Raw genomic sequence first — 17,666 nt, 5'->3', positions numbered from 1 at the left:
CGACTTAGCCCAGTGTTCTTCAACCGCCGGTCCACGGACGTTGCAACGTCAGAGAGAAGGCTTCCGGTTCAGGCGCAGGATGCCCGTAGGAGCCACTGCCCGTGGCTTTGTGCACTGAAGGTGCTGGCTCAAAGATAACGCCGCATTGATCGCACCGTGGACTAGCGGTTGAAGAACACTGTTTTGGGCCTGATGCATGTGCTGGCCCTGTGGACCGGCAGGAAATTTCTGTGGACCGGCACTGGTCCATGGTTGAAGAACACTGGATTATAGCATATTTTGATGACAAATTGTTTAGACTGTTGGTTCAGTCTTTTGTCCTGAGTACTCTGGACTATTGCAATATTGTGCATCTGGCAGTCAACCAAAAAAACCTGGCTCAACTTCACAATGTTCCAAATTCCACAAACCAAAATGGCAAAATTCAAAACCAAAAATGGAATTCAAACCTCAATTCTAAGTATAAAATGTGTCCTCAGTATTTGATATTGTATTTGGTGTTACCAAAAATGGTTATGAATCAATAAATTTGATAAAGGATTGAAAAGACTTCAAACCATATCTTTGTTTCAAATACCAGCCAATGGCCGTTCAGCCGATACATATTGTGGTTATAATCATTGGTCCTCCTCCACTATTTCATGCAAATCAATGTGTATAAATAGTTATAAAACAATCCATCTACAATTTAAATATTTAAATACTAGAAAATGTATGAAAAGCCACTTATCTTAGTGGTAATAGACAACTCATTTCAGAAATACACTTCTCCCTCCAAATTTGCGATTTTAGAACTCACAAATTCAGTTATTCGTGATTTTTTGCCTCCTAATTTTTAAAGGCTGCCTGTGATCCATCCCTACATCCCAGATCTCCCCAGACCTTACCTGGTGGTCTAGTGATGACGCTCCTGCCTTGTGCAGAGCCATCAACAAAAATGACTGTTGTGAGTTCCCGTTGTAGTCTCGTGAGACCACAGGAACTCACAGCAGCCATTTTTGTTGACAGCTCTGCACGGGGAAGGAGTGTAGGAAGATCACTCCTGCCCCGGGTGTCACTGCTAGAACTCTAGGTAAGGTCTGAGGAGATGCGGGATGCAGGAGGTAGGCGGGGGTGGGTCAAAATCAGCCCTAAAAGTTATTCACGATTTTCCAAATTCACGGGCAGGCTCTGCCCCTAACCCTCGCAAATTCGGAAGGAGAAATGTAAAACTTCCTCTGGCACCAGTCAACTTGCCAAGCAAGTACAGTCCATTCATAGGATTTAAACTACACAAAAAAAAGCCCAACTTTTTTTTTTCCTTTCCTTTGTAGCACAGTCCCAGGCTCTTGCTGGTGCATTGCTTAAACAGGATGGCAGCAAAAAAAACAAAACAAAAACTCTGTTTCTTTTCTCAGTTGAATGGGTGGCTTACCACACCCCTACTGAAGCTGCCTGCACAAACTCCCATGCAGGACAAGTACAAAGAAAAAACTTTAAGGCAAAAATAAACTGTATGGCTTTGTAGTCTTACTCATATATCATGTGTTCTTCCTTAAAGTCAGGCAGATCAGAATCCTGTACATAATCCATAGGCCAATCTTCCCCCAACTCCTCTGCAGCTGGATTAGCTTCACAATCAGCTAATTCTTTCTTGTCCCAGTCTGAGGACTCTGCAGGATAACTGCTTTGTTCTGTGCCATGCTCTGCTGGAAGGATAGGATTTCTTCCCAAGCTCCATTCTGTTTCCTGCTCCAGCTGTGCTCTCCCCTGTCTGACAAGGCAGGTTCATGAAATGGTATTCTCCGCATGAAGCCCCGCCTACTCCTAGTAGGGACAAAGAAGTTCTTAAAGAACCCTGCACTCCTGCTGTCAGCTTGAGCTGTAGGCTTTCTTAAAGTACATAGACTAAAGCGCGCAAGAAAGGCTATCTTAAAGTACATAGACTAAAATGTGCAAGACAATTGCGCGCTGACAAAGTCGCTCGGACAAATGTGCACAGGACGTCAGCACACCAGATTAAAACTTAACATTAAAGTGCTCCAAGGGTTTTTTTTGGGGGAACCCCCCACTTTACTTAGAAGTGTTGCCGCTGCCGTTGGAGGGGGAACCACCCTCCATTACAGAGGAAAGTGTAATTTTTCCCTGTTTTTTAGGAGCTTTGAAGATTCACCCCACCCACCCCCAATGGCAGCAACACATAGAAACATAGAAACATAGAAATAGACGGCAGATAAGGGCCACGGCCCATCCAGTCTGCCCACCCAAATAACCCTCCCCTACCTTTCTCTGTGAAGAGATCCCACGTGACGATCCCATTTTGTCTTAAAATCAGGCACGCTGTTGGCCTCAATTACCTGTAGTGGAAGACTATTCCAGCGATCAACCACCCTTTCGATGAAGAAGTATTTCCTGATGTCACCGTGCAGTTTCCCACCCCTGCTTTTCCACGGATGCCCTCTTGTTGCTGTGGGACCTTTGAAAAAGAAGATATCCTCGATACGACCCGTGAGATATTTGAACGTCTCTATCATGTCTCCCTTCTCTCTGCATTCCTCGAGTGAGTATAGCTGCAATTTATCCAGCCGTTCCTCATACGGGAGATCCTTGAGTCCCGAGACCATCCGGGTGGCCATTCGCTGGACCGACTCAAGTCTCAGCACATCTTTGCGGTAATGTGGCCTCCAGAATTGTACACAGTATTCCAGATGTGTTCTCACCATGGATCTATACAATGGCATAATGAATTCTGGCTTAGGGCTGACGAAACTCCTATGTATACAACCTACGATTTGTCTATGCTTAGATGAAGCTTTCTCCACTTGCTTGGCAGTCTTCATGTCCTCACTGATGATCACCCCTAAGTCTCGTTCTGCTACTATCCTCGCTAGGATCTCACCATTAAGGGTGTAAGTCTTGCATGGATTTTGGCTGCCAAGGTGCATGACTACATTTTTTGGCATTGAAACTTAGTTGCCAAGTCCTGGACCAATGCTCCTGTAGGAGTAGGTTACCCCTCCCCCCCCAAAAAAAAAGTCAGAGCATTTTAATTTTAAGTTTTACATTTAAGTATTTTTATTGATTTCAATATATTATCAAGTATAACTTGTACAGAAAGCAAATTTAACCAAAGCATATTAATCATTAAAAATAAATCCTTACTTAACAAAAGTTAAGTAAAATTACAAGAAGAATTATTATGGTGAAATTAGCTCAAGTCCTCTTTAGATCCAAGAATTATATTGGCAAGAAATAAGAAGAGATATAATCAATACATCAAAGTAATGCTGTTCTATACATTGGGAACGAAGCTACTATTTTCCTTTTTAGAGCTCAAGATTGAATTTTATCCTTGTCCAGATGGGACATAGCCACAAAATTAGTCAATTGTTGAGGTTCAAAAAATACATATTTAGTTGAGTGATACTGAACAATGCACTTACAAGGATGTCTTAAGTAAAATGTAGCTCCTAGTGAGATGACCCCTGGTTTTAAAAAAAGGAAATCACGCCTACGTTTTTGCGTTTCCCTTAAAACATCAGGGAACATTTGAATTTTACAACCAAGAAATTCCTTCTGTTTATTCTTAAGAAATAGTCTCAATAACCATGACTTATCAATAGATAGAACCAATGTAACAACTAATGTTGCTGGTGTTGCCACCTCCGTGTCTGATTTCTCCAAAATTTCAGTAATATTTAATGTTTGTCCTTGAGTAGGTACAGGTTGCTGTTGATGCGGAATTTTGCTAGGGAGATAATACACCTGAGAGAATGGTGGAAGATTTCCCTCCAGAACTTCAAAAATTTCTGTTAAATATCTCCTAAGCATGTCTCTAGGTGAAACCATGATTACTCTTGGAAAATTTATCAATCTCAAATTATTAATACGCGCATGGTTCTCTAATGTCTCTACTTTTCTTCTAAGATTTAAATTATCTTTAATTATAGTTTCCTGAAGTTGTTTTACTGAAGCCATGTCTTGCTGAGTCTTTTGAAGTATATTTTTTGAAGAAGTCATGTCCATTTTTAATTTTTCTAGCTCTTCTGAATGGTGAATCCGTTTATTTTCAATTTGTTGGAAATTGGAGCTAATTGTCTTCCCAAAATTTGCTACCAGGTCTCAAGAGCTTCTAAGGTCATCCTCAGCAGGCTTATCCCAAAAAGAAACTTGTATTGAAGTGCATAGACTCTCACCTTCCTTAAGATATCCATGACTCTGTTCCTTCTGGGTCAAACCTCCTGCTGCTCTAATTTCCACAGAGTCCTCTTCAGAGATTACCCGAACCGAGATCTCCATTCCCAGGCTCCCTAGTGTTGAATCTGCCTTTGGGGATAGGACCGCCTCTTCATTTGGGGTTTCCTCGCCCCTGGGAGAACTGGCTATCTGTGGTGGAGGAGGCGGTGCTCTTATCTCTGGGCTGAGAGTAGTATCTGGCCCAAGAGAAATCCCGCCAGTCTCGCCCACACCCGGGTCCTCAGCGGGCCAACCTCCGGAGTTGTAGACGCAGCTCCCTGCATCCTCCAGAGCAAGTCTTCAATGTTGCCGAGAGTCGGCCCTCCTGAGCGCAGCGAGGCACCAGCAGTGCTCCGGCTTCTCCTCTTCAGCATTGCGTTCAGGTAGGAATGTAATTAAGCTGGAAACAGCTATCACCAGCATAAAATAAAACAGTCAGCGAGCTCAGATCGGATGCACATTACCCGATCGCATAGGCAGCGGCCATTAATTAATGTTAAGTTTTAATCGTCACGCTGACGTCCTGTGCGCATATGTCCAAGCAGCTTTGTCGGCGCGCAATTGTCCCGTACGCTTTTGATTCATCACCCTTTCTTAAAGGTGGAGGCTCCCAACTAAGGCTGTGCACAGGATTTACTTTAGCTTCAGGATATCTCACAGTTCTCCTAACAGGGTTTCTAATGGGACTTTCAGGATCTTCTCCCATGTCTACTGTGGATCTAGTGGGATCATGGTAAATTCTTATTTTTATAATGCATTCTTTTTTGTGCTGTTTTTGTTCCATTGTAGTCCTTCTTTATTCATTTCCTTCACTGATGGGGAATTTCATACTGATTTGAGTGTTTTATCATCTGACTACAGTAATGAATATGAACTGACATAAAATATTCAGCATTATTGGAATAGCTGGATGGTAACTGACACCAGGCTGGATTGTAGGAGAAGTAAATAAAATTGAAATGCCTATTTGGTATACAGATTAACAGCATTCATCCTTTATTACATCAATAGAATGCTTTTCTGATATGCAGTCTATACTCCTATTTAGAAGAAACAAAAACAGTTTGATTTCTAGCCCATGGCTTCTGGAAGCTCTGAAGGTATAACATTTTAAAAATATTTTAATGAAATACTTGTATGTTAGCAATAATATATCAACCTTGAATTAGAGAATGACATGGTGACTGTTACCTGCAGCTAACCGCAGGTAACCCACTGAAACGGGGAGGAAAAGAAAAATGGTTGTCGCGGGTATGGCCTTGTTCCCGCAGTTAAGTATTTTGCGCGCGTTGCCTCACTTATCACCCTTCGCGATCGCTCAGTCCAGCAGCCCCCTATATCCTTCCTCCCAATCTCTGCAATCCGAACATCTCCCTCTCTCCTTTCCCCTCACCTTCACTGGCAATTTTCATTTTTCTGCCTCCAAGCAACACAAGCCTTTAAACAAGTCACACGCGACTGCCTGAAACTTCTTATCTGACGCAACCAGAAACAGGAAGTTGTGTCAGAGAAGTTTCAGTGCAGCTGCACGCGACTTGAGAAATGAACACAGTAGAAATAACTGTGTTTAAACAGTTACAAATCTTGATTTGGGCCTCTATACCTTTTTTTTCCTGTTCATTTCTTTCATTACCTCAATAAGACAATCCATTTCCTGCATTGTAATGTAATTATGTGCAATTAAGCACATTCATTGGCCCAGGTGTGCATAATTATTCTTCAGCATGTAACTTGCCTCAGTTATGAAAGTGATTTGAACAAAATAGGAATAAATTAATTCATTATTCATGTAAAAATAAATTCTAACACAGTTCTTATATCTATTGGATAAATTTTCACAAGGTTAATCACATAGAAACATAGTAAATGACAGCAAATAAAAGACCTGTGTGGTCCATCTAGTCTGTGTAACATTCACATTTATTCTCAAGGCAATGTTGAAGGAAAAAAACCCAGTAATAATTCATTTTAGCTGCTAAGCTCCAGTATTAGGTGTCTTCCCCTCTTCCACCCCCAAGATAGGTAAGACCTGTACTTAGATGATTTGAAGGGATCCTAATCCTTCTTGCTACATATGAGAAGGAGACCATAGAAATTTGTCTGGCATTGGCTACATTGGCCCACTTCTGGAGTTGCCATCTAAGCTAACTCCAGCCTCTCCTGACCTGTCTTGCCAAATAGGAAGCACAGACTATTGAAGTCAATCTGCCATCATCTTCACTTCCCTGCTACTGGGGCTTCCATTTAAGCACCATTCTTGTGCAACATAAATTAAGTTTCAGTTTTTGATCTGTTGAGTTTTGTGTCAGTACTATCCTCTTTCTATTTAGGGATCTTTTATGTCTATCCCATGCATTTTTAAACTCTGTGGCTTTGAAAAATTTCCACACTCTGGGGTCCTCTCTCAGATCCAGAATCTTACCCAGATCTGGATCAAGGAGGTCTGCGAGTGCCACAACATCCCCTGCAGTGGTAGTACCAGACTGCGTAAGCAAACAGATGGTCAGGTCATCCTGGTTGTCTGTGTCATCAACCGGCAAAGCATCTTTGGGCAGCTCAGGAAGACTGGACTTAAGACCCGTGTCCTGGGAAGGGGGAACCCCTGTATCCATCAAGGATGATAGAGGAGGTGTGAAAAACACCTTTCTCTTGGCCAAATAAACCTGATACTCATGTTAATAAAGTCCAGGGAAAATCTATCATTCGAGGCAGCAGCTGCCACCTGGGAACTCCTCTTAGAAATTTTGGAGGACATGTGCACCTTAGACACTGAATCATGGCTGCGTTTCATCAGGGCTGCAAGGGTATTTATTTATTTATTTTAGGTATTTATATCATCTATCAAGGTTATCTAAGGGGTTTACAATCAGGTACTCAAGCATTTTCCCTATCTGTCCCGGTGGGCTTACAATCTATCTAATGTACTGTCTCCGTGGCCTGCTTTTGACTTTTTGGCCTGCTACCAGCTAGAGAGAGCAACAGGACCCCCTTCAGGGGTCAATAGAACTTGGTCCAATGATATTTTGCTCCCCTCTTATGCTGCATCGCATATGGAACTTGGCCGCTTGCCGGACAGCTTTCCACCACAAACAGGGCATGAATCTGAAGTATCATGCCATGGGGAATCCATCTGAGTGGTTTTCTTGCAAAAACAAAGCTTGTAGAGGCAAAAAATAACTTTAAATTCAAATCAGGAAAATCCAAGATGTCTACCATTGGGTGTAATTTACAGAAAAAAACAGCCTGTGAAAATCACAGGAACCCCCCCAAACACAACCATTTTAGGATTTTAGAGGGGGGGGGTTACTAGGGCTAACTCCCAAACTGCGCAAAACTAACTTTTGAAGACACCCCCCCCCAAAAAAAAAAAAAATTGCTGAAACAGGCTGTCAGCCTGTACTCACTGTGCCATGCTTTGCTGGAAGCTGCAGTAAAGTAAGCTGAAACAACTTACAGGGAGATCCTCGGCCTCAACAAGCTGTATAACTGAACTGCTAGTTTTCTTACTGCCCCTCTGGTCTGAGCTCCATGACCAAGGACCTCCGCCACCTACAGAACATGCCATGCACTTGACTTTGTGGAGACACGTGGTCTGCCCCAATCCTGGAAAAGCCTCAATAGAACCACGTAGCCTGTGCTCAAACCTACAAATGGATGATCCTGGGGTGAGCCAGCTCCCAAGGGAATAGTCCCTAAGCCCCAATCTGAAGTGCAGACTCCAGAGGATGAACTGCCAGGCAGCCAACCCCTGGAAACAGATTTTTCCTCAAAGTCTGTGATCTCCCAAAGCCAGAGCCGTCCCTGCTGGGAACCTCTGCAGCACTGAAAGCGCGAAATGCAAAAAATATTAACTTTAAAGAAAAATAAACATGAGCAGAGAAGACCAGCTCCAATTTTCCCACTTGTAGGAAAGCAACTGAATCCCTGAAGGCTGTCCTGAGGTAAGAGGGGATGGACTTAAAAATTATGTAAATGAGCTTCCTAAAGCAATTGTGCCACTGGGGATGCTTTACCCACTTGCCTAGGAATAGAGTGAGATAGTACAAGAAAGATGAATAACAAACATATAGCCCCCAATATTCAGCTGGTGGCACTCAAGTTTGTTTATTTTTTAGCATTAATTGCTGCCAGCTACTTTATCCCCTGATATTCTGTGCCGGGCCATGTTCAGGCACCAGTACTGAATATTGGATGATTTTCTGGGCAGGCTGGCCTCCCAGAGCATATGTGGGCCCAGTTGATATTCAGACGGGCCAGAGTTTTGCGGCCCCGGCTAAATATTGGGTTGGGCCTGCATAACTTTTTTAAAATAAAATTTAGGGGGGGGGGGGTGAGTGTCCAATATGGCAACGTGACTGGTGTGCTGTTGGTAAGCCTGTTTGTTTTTCCCCCAGACGCTATGCCGCATACCAAACGGAAAAGCTCAGTTCGGTCAGCTGAAACTTCTACACCTTTGTGACAGATTGTGCTGGATTATACCACCAGAACCACTCTCCTGGCTGGAACGCAAGGCTTGCAAGAGTCGGCGTCTTGGGACTTAGGCACCACTCCAGAGCCAGAAGTTTCTCTTTCGCCTCCAGATCCAGTAGTTCCTCCGTGTCTCGCTGCTGACTCGTTCGTGCTACAGAGAGACTCCGATACCGAGGTGGTTGTGGGAGGCTTTTCTAATGAGGGGAGCAGGATAAGAACATAAGCCATGCCTCTGCTGGGTCAGAACTGAGGTCCATCATGCCCAGCAGTCCGCTCACGCGGCAGCCCATCAGGTCCAGGACCTGTATACTAGCCCTCTATCTATAACCTTCTATCCCCTTTTCCTTCAGAAAATTGTCCAATCCCTTCTTGAACAACAATACCGTACTCTGTCCTATCACTCCCTCTGGAAGCGCATTCCAGGTGTCCGCCACCCGTTGGGTGAAGAAGAACTTCCTAGCATTAGTTCTGAATCTGTCCCCTTTTAATTTTTCGGAATGCCCTCTCATTCTTGTAGTTGTCGAAAGTTTGAAGAATTTGTCCCTCTCCACTTTCTCTATGCCCTTCGTGATCTTATAAGTCTCTATCATATCCCCTTTAAGTCTCCGCTTCTCCAGCGAAAAAAGCCCCAGTCTCTCTAATCTTTCAGCGTATGAAAGGTTTTCCATACCTTTTATCAAACGTGTCGCTCTCTTCGTAACCCTCTTGAGTATCGCCATATCCTTCTTTAGGTACGGCGACCAATATTGGACACAGTACTCTAGATGCGGGCGCACCATCGCCCGATACAATGGCAGGATAACTTCTTTCGTTCTACTTGTAATACCCTTCTTGATTATTCCTAGCATTCTATTTGCTTTCTTAGCAGCCGCTGCGCATTGTGCCGACGGCTTCATTGTCATGTCCACTATTACCCCCAAGTCCCTTTCTTGGGAACTCTCACTCAATAATAGCCCTCCTATCGTGTAGCTGTACCTCGGGTTTCTGTTTCCTACGTGTAAGACTTTACATTTCTCTACATTGAACTTCATCTGCCATCTCGTTGCCCACTCCCCTAGTTTGTTTAGGTCCCTTTGTAAATCTTCACTGTCCTCTTTAGTCCTAGCCCCATTAAATAGCTTGGTGTCATCTGCAAATTTTATTACTTCGCTCTTCTAGATCATTTATAAATACATTGAATAGCAGCTGTCCAAGCACTGACCCCTGCGGAACACCACTTGTGACCTTCCTCCAGTCCGAGTAGTGGCCCTTTACTCCTACTCTCTGTTTTCTGCCCGCCAACCAATTCCTGATCCATCTGTGTACGTCTCCTTCCACCCCATGGTTCTTTAGTTTCCGAAGTAGACGTTTATGGGGTACCTTGTCAAATGCTTTTTGGAAGTCTAAGTATACAATTTCTATGGTGTCTCCTTTGTCCATCCGTTTGTTAATTCCTTCGAAGAAGTGCAATAAGTTTGTCAGCACGATCTTCCCTTGCAGAAGCCATGTTGGCTTGCTTTCATAAGTTTATGCCTCTCTAGATGCTCCTCGATGCTATCTTTTATCAGCGCTTCCGCCATTTTCCCTGGAACCGAGGTCATGGAGGAAGGAGCAGCGGAGAGTTAAATTCAACTTGAGATGGAAGGTAATCTCCTGACCCCTCCGGAGATAACCCTGGTTGATGTGTTGGAAAATGCTCCAGAGGATGGACGGAACTGTTCGGAAAACAGCGGAAGAAACATCGACATTGGTGAAAAAGGTAGACTCTCTTGCAAAAACTGTAGAGGATATCAAAATGGAGAATGAAACCAGGTTTCACACAGTTAATGAAGAAATAATTGCTCTTAAAGTGGTTAATGTAAGTTTAATTAAAGATACAATTTTAATTCATAAGAAAATAGAGCAATTAGAGAACTATAATAGACGATTAAATTTGAGATTACTTAATATCCCAAGATTACTGGGGATTTCTTCAGTTGAAATGTTTACGAATTACTTAGTTAAAATATTAGGTTTTGTTCCCGAAGCTATTCCTCCTTTAAATAAAATTTGTTATCTATCTGGTACCATAAAGAAAACAGAGCAAAACGCCAGGAGTAATTCAAGAACTTTTGAATCAACCATTGGACTTGGGAAATATTTCAGAAATTTTAGAAACATCTGCTATGACAAGTGAGGAGAGAGCCACTTTGTTCACTTCATTCGTGTTTCGGCAACGCTGTTTTAAAGCTTTACTTTTGAAAAGCTCAGGCTCCTTTTATCAGACAGCGTATCTGGATATATCCCGACATAAATAAAGAGACACATGAAAGGAGGAAATTATTTCTTGTAATGAGACAAGAAGTGAAGGATTTAGGAGCCACTTTCCAACGGGCATATCCTTGCAAATGCCTCATCAAATACTTGGGAACGAATTATACTTTTTTTGCTCCAAAACATCTTAGGAGCTTTCTAGACATGAAAAAGATCATTAGGGACTGAATGGGTGATATTGTATAAAAGAGAAGTTGTATCCATTAAAGCCAATTCTTTCATTCTTTTGTTACCTTTGGTTGTATTAACCTGTCTCTGTTTGAGGACAATTCCCCCTCCCCCCTTGGTCTTTTAATTGGAGTCTAAGAAGAAGTTATACTGTTACTTATTAGATTTTAAATTTTGCTGTATTATTTCCTTTCGTGTTACCTGAACAAGTGTAATGCTTGCTATTATTTCCAAATAAATATATAAATAAATAATTAAAATAAAATTTTAAAAACCCACTCCCAGCCTCCCGGCCATGTCCCACTTGCTCTCCCTCAGCCAGTGACATCTCCTACCTGGAACAGTCTCTCATAGCAGCCATTTTAAGGAACTGTCACAAGGAGCAGGAGTGAAAAGACTGCACTCCTGCCCCCACCAACTCCCGCTGGATTACCAGGGACAAAAGTATACCTGGGAAATCTTACCAAGACATGGTGGGGGGGGGGTGTCTTTGGGGGATGGGGTTTGTCATGGGCTGGGGGAGGGCAACAAGGCATGGTCGGGAGAGTCAGGAACAGTAGTCTTTATATTTTTTTATGTTATGTGGGTGCCTGTCCAAAATATTCAGTGCCAACACTCACATAGCTAAGTGGCCTTATTTAGGTCAGCTTTTGAGCTGCCCTTTCCAGAGTGAGTTTTTGAAATTTTATTAAAAAAAAAAAAAAAGTTATGCGGGCCTGGCTCAATGTTCAGGTATTAAGTCTGAATCAATGTTCAGGTATTAAGTCTGAGTTCTTCTTGTCCACCATGCGAACTATCAAACCATATTTTGAGTTTTCTGCTTTTAGACTTTTGGTTCAGTCTTTGTTATTGAGTCTTCTTGACTACTATAACATTGTTTATCTGACAATTACTAAGAAAGACATGGCCAGATTACTACTGATTCAGAATACAGCGGTTAGACTGATTTATGGCCTGAAGAAGTATGCAACTATATACGGCAATACAGCAGTATTTTTCTAAGGTTTTATTTCTAATATATCAAGAAACCCCAGGCAACCTTAGATACTTTTCAGTTTAAACTCGCTTTAGGATCTCAGCGGTGCATATTGTCTGTACATTTCATTCACAGTTTCATTAGCACCAAGGTCTTCATCGGTCTATTTTTTAGTAATTTTCCATATATAATTTATAATTTTATAGCTCTATATTTATCTTATTTTAATACTCATGTCTTTCATAAAGCATAACAGGGGTTCTTCATTCCCAACATAGGCTATGTTTCGCCCATAGGGCTTTATCAAGGTGTTTCCCCCTGATGATAAAAGAGAAAAATAACAGTAAATATAATTTGGCCATAACTAATCATAGCAAATTTTTAGCTACCCTCACAGAAACTTAACTTAAGATCTATAAAGGTAATCTAATTAAATTTTAAAGTTCTCCCAAATACCTTTGTTATGCCGGTTCCATGAATGCTATACAATCTGTTTCTTCAGCAAACATGGCTGCGGCTTTTTTGGAAATATTTATACGTAATGATCTCATTTACACGTAGCCAATTCGGTTTCAGGGCAGGCACGGAGCTATTTCAATCGCAAGTTTAGACTAATGTCATCCATTCCACTTCCGTATTAAGACCCCATGGTTTAACCGTATCCAATAGGAAAATCCATTTTTGTTCTTTAAAGTTTAGACATTCTATAACGTTACCACCCTCCCACCCTACTTCAATATAGTCTATAATTCTCCATTTCAAGTCCGTAATTTTATGCCTTAGCGCTTGCCAATGTTGAACAAGGGGCGCATCCAAACTCCCAGTATTAATTTTAGATTTATGTTCGGTAAGCCTAACATTAATTTTCCTACTTGTTCTGCCTACATATACCAGATCACATGGGCATTGGATAATATATACTACATGAGTACTCACACGTGAGGTATTCAACCGAGATTTAAAAATCTTCCTCATACCTGGATGGGTCCATTCTGGTCCCACTATAGCTTGTTTACACCATTGGCATTGTGCGCAGGTTTTATGAGTAAACATTTGATCAACTTTATCTACTGCACTCCTTTTCTCAAATTTCTGCAGGGATAATATTTCCTCTATAGTCCATCCTCTCTTATAGGATACAATCGGATATTGGTGAAAACATGGATGAAGTTGCAGTACTGACCAGTGCTTTTTTATGCTTTGAAACAATTTACCACTTATATCTGTATAGGGGAGTACACAGATCAAGTTTTCATTTATATCATTTATAGTTTTCTCTTGATTAAGTAAAGGTCTCTGTGCGAATTTAGCCCAAAAATAGGCTTTCCTAATAGATTTTGTTGGATATTCTTTTTCTCGAAACCTTTGAGTCATAATTTTTGCCTGCTTATCAAATTCCGCTTGATCTGAACAGATACGTCGTATCCTCAAAAATTGACTAACTGGTATATTGTATTTTAAGAAATACAGATGATAGCTTGAAAAATGTAAAAAATTATTCCATTCAACCTCTTTCCTATACAGAGTAGTTCTAATTGACTGATCTTTCATTATCATTAAATCCAGGTACGCGATCTTATTTGGGTGATATGTCATAGTAAAGGTGAGATGTGGGTCCAAGGTATTAATCCATGATAGAAAGTCTTCTAATTCCACATATGATCCCCCCCACAGAAGATCAACACATCGTCCAGATGGCTTTTCTATAATTTCACATTTTGAAAAATAGGTGCTGAATATATATAATCTGCTTCAAATTTTGAGACATACAAATTGGCCACTGAGGGGGCTAACGTCGCCCCCATCGAGACTCCTTGAATCTGATAGTAAAAGTTATCTTGATACCAAAAGTAGTTAGATTTTACCACTAACGTGGCTAGCTTCATAAGCCAATCTTTTTTTAAACGACCCAGATCTATACTACCTAGGGCAGGGGTGCCCAACGCGTCGATCGCAATCTACCGGTAGCTCAGGAAGGCAACTTGAGTCGATCCCAGAGCCCATCCCGGACTCTGTGATAGACTCGTGTTGCCGTCCCGATCTACCGGGCCTATCAGCCTTCCTCTCCCCGACGTAAAAGACGCCGACGCCGGACGTTTTAGTCATTTTGGGGGGGGGGGGGCGTGGTGGCGTGGCGGCGGCAGCAGCAACAGCCTGAAAAAGAAATCATCCTGGCCCGGGTCGGTGTCATACTCCGGAACTTCTACCTCTTCCAGCAGCCATCCCCCTTCTCCCTGCTTCCGGCCACACCCCCTGCTCCGCGGCTCTCTTCGGCAACTCAGTAGCAGCGATGACACAAGCTTCTGACGTCGGGGCCTACCCTCTGCGAGTCCCGCTTGTTTCAACTTCCTTTTTCCACAAAGGCGGGACTCGTAGAGGGAAGGCCTCGATGTCGGCAGCTTGTCTTGATCACCGCTGCTGACGAGTTGCTTAAGAGAGCCGCGGAGCAGGGGGGTTTTGCCAGTTGCAGGAAGAAGGGAGAGGGCCAGATGCAGGACTCGTGGGTGAGAGAGCAGAAGAGAGAGAGAAAGAGAGAGGGGAGGAAAACAAAAGGAAATATTTCATACTGGGCTGGGCCGGAGTGGAGGGAGGGTGGAAAGATTCTGGCTACCGGGTGCAGTAACAAAGGAAAAGGGGGGAAAGCTGAAAATGGAGATAGTGACACAAAGAAGAGAAAGGGTAAGCAGGACCTACTGAATAAGGATAGAGATACAGAGGGGACATGAAGAGGAGGTGAAATAGAGACATAGAAGTAATGCTGAAAAAGTGTGTGTGTGGGGGGGAGATAAAGACATTGAAAGGGCAAATGGTGAACATGGGGTAAAGACAAGGACAGAGACAAATGAAGATTCTGAAAAAGTGTTGAGATAGGGATATAGGTGAGATGGACACAAAGAAGGGTGATGCTGGAAAATAGGTGGAATGGTAATTCTGACAGACACAGAAGGGAAATGCTGGATCAAGGAGAGATGGGGCTCAGGCTGGATGGAATGAGGAGAAATGCCTTGTTGGCCCGGAACTTCCTCTCCTACGTCAGAATTGACATCAGGGAGCGGAATGCTGGTCAGCGCGACGCTTCTGCAGGGAAAGCTTGGGACGGCGGTGGCTTGGGGGCTGTTCTCCGATGGCGGTGGCAGCAAACCGAGTGGCTTGGGGGAGGGCACGGAGAAAGAAAGAAAGGGGGCAGATAGGGAGACAGAAAGAAGGGGGAACAGGGAGACAGAAAGAAAAAGTTGGGGGAGAGAATGAGGTCTGGAGGAGAGGAAACATACAGGAGGCTGAAAGAAAAGAAGAAAGATTGAATGCACAGTCAGAAGAAGAAAGTGCAACCAGAGACTCATGAAATCACCAAACAGCAAAGGTTGGAAAAATGATTTTATTTTCAATTTAGTGATCAAAATGTGTCGGTTTTGAGAATTTATATCTGCTGTCTATATTTTGCACTATGGCTCCCTTTTACTAAACCGCAATAGCGTTTTTTAGCGCAGGGAGCCTATGAGCATTGAGAGCAGCACGAGGCATTCAGCGTAACTCCCTGTGCTAAAACCTACTATTGTGGTTTAGTAAAAAGGGAGGGGGTGTATTTGTCTATTTTTGTATTTTGTTACTGAGGTGACATTGCATAGAGTCATCTGCCGTGACCTCTTTGAAAAAACCCGGAATATGAATAATTAACATTTTCTCTGCCTTTCAGTGTGCTTTGTGTTTTTTTTTAATTTTATTGTTGGTAGATCATTTTGACTTAGTCATTATAAAAATAGCTCGCAAACCCATAAAGTGTGGGCACCCCTGACCTAGGGTTTCTTCTACTATCTCCAATGCAGCAGTTTGGGGAATTTGAATATACAGAGATTTAATATCAAGGGTTAAAAAAAAAGTGATCTCAGATGTATTCTCTACTGCCTCTAAAATCTTAGCAAATGAGCTGAGTCTTTCAGATAAGATGGGGCTTTCTTTACTTCCGATTTCAAAAAATAGTCTACAAACTTAAATAACAGTTCTAAAGCTGAATTCCTTGTAGACACAATAGGCCGCCCGGAGGTTTATTGAGATTCTTGTGGAGCTTCGGGAGCAAATAGATTTTAGGAGTAGATGGATATAGCTCCATCAAAAATTGAGCCTCTTTTTTAGTAATCAATTTCCTTTTAGAATCTTCCTCCACTATTTATTTTATCTCCATTTTTAATTGATCAACCAGATCTGCATCCAATCTCAAATATGCAGTAGTATCATCCAGTTATCTCATAACCTCCTTATGATAGTCCGAACGGTCCCATATAGTAATAGCACCACCTTTATCTGCTCTTATAATTAGTAGGTCAAAGTTCTCTTGGAGTTCTTTCAAAGCAGCAGCCTCATTTTTAGATAGGTTAAATTTCCTATACTGTAAATAGTATAGCTTCTCAATAGCATCCAAATCTTTCAAAACCAGATCTCGATATGTATTAAGGAAATATTGCAGAGCTCTCAGAGGGCATCATCTAGATTCAGTTTTAAAAATAGAAATATCCAAAGTAGGAGGGTTCTCATCAAAAAAGACCTTGAGTTCAAATTTAAAGAAAGCGATTCCCATCCGGAAAGGATCATATGTAGTAGTGGGGACAAACCCCAATCCATACTGCAAAACCTGGGTCTGATCAGCTGAAAGTGTACCTGATGAGATATTTATTATTATCGTAGGTTCGTTCGTGTTCTTACAGTCGGTCCTTGCGCTTCTTTTGATTTTTGTGTTTGTCTCCCTCTCCCTTTTGATTGATCCACCGATCGGGCTAAATTGCCTGACCCGTCTATATTCCCTTAAGCCCCTAATGATTCACTTCCCTCATCACTACTAGCATCAGTAGTGCCTGAGGATCCTTCAAATGCCACTATTTTATTTCCAGCTTTAGAGCCAGATCTTTCTTTCATATTCATATTTCTATTAACTGTTTTCTTCATCCACGTGTATACTCTATCTTGTTGGTAATCACGTTCATCGTGCTTAAATTTTTTAATTTTACCCAACTTTAGTGTTTCTTTAAATTTAGCAAATCCATCTTTTCAGTTACTGCCCCCTCTTTGTGGAATGCTCTTCCACTAGACCAGGGGTCTGCAACCTTTAAGACATAAAGAGCCACTTGGACCCGTTTTCGAAAAGAAAAAAAAAAACTTGGAGCCGCAAAACCATTATAAAACAAATCTAACACTGCATATATTGTTTCTTATCTTAATGCTATATACAGGATCACTAAATTGAAAATAAAATCATTTTGCCTACCTTTGCTGTTTGGTGATTTCATGAGTCTCTGGTTGCACTTTCTTCTTCTGACTGTGCATCCAATCTTTCTTCCTCCAGACCTCATTCTCTCCCCCAACTTTTTCTTTCTGTCTCCCTGTTCCGCCTTCTTTCTGAGTCCCTGTCAGCCCCCTTTCTTTCTTTCTCCATACCCTCCCCCAAGCCACTCGGTTTGCTGCCACCGCCATCGGGGAATAGCCCCCAAGCCACCGCCGTCCCAAGCTTTCCCTGCAGAAGCGTCACGCTGACCAGCATTCCGCTCCCTGACGT

General features: G+C 42.3%; 1 protein-coding gene across 3 annotated transcripts in view; it reads left to right on the top strand.

Annotated features, from left to right (window-relative positions):
* The window catches only part of SPAG16 (sperm associated antigen 16), a 695,820-nt gene that overhangs the window by 403,139 nt on the left and 275,015 nt on the right, over positions 1-17,666 (top strand). The gene's annotated exons all lie outside the window — the stretch shown is intronic.

This window comes from Geotrypetes seraphini, chromosome 5, assembly GCF_902459505.1.
Source record: "Geotrypetes seraphini chromosome 5, aGeoSer1.1, whole genome shotgun sequence".
NCBI classification, from domain to species: domain Eukaryota; kingdom Metazoa; phylum Chordata; class Amphibia; order Gymnophiona; family Dermophiidae; genus Geotrypetes; species Geotrypetes seraphini.
The sequence above is the reverse complement of the archived record's forward strand: the minus strand, read 5'-3'. Positions and strand labels throughout refer to the sequence as shown.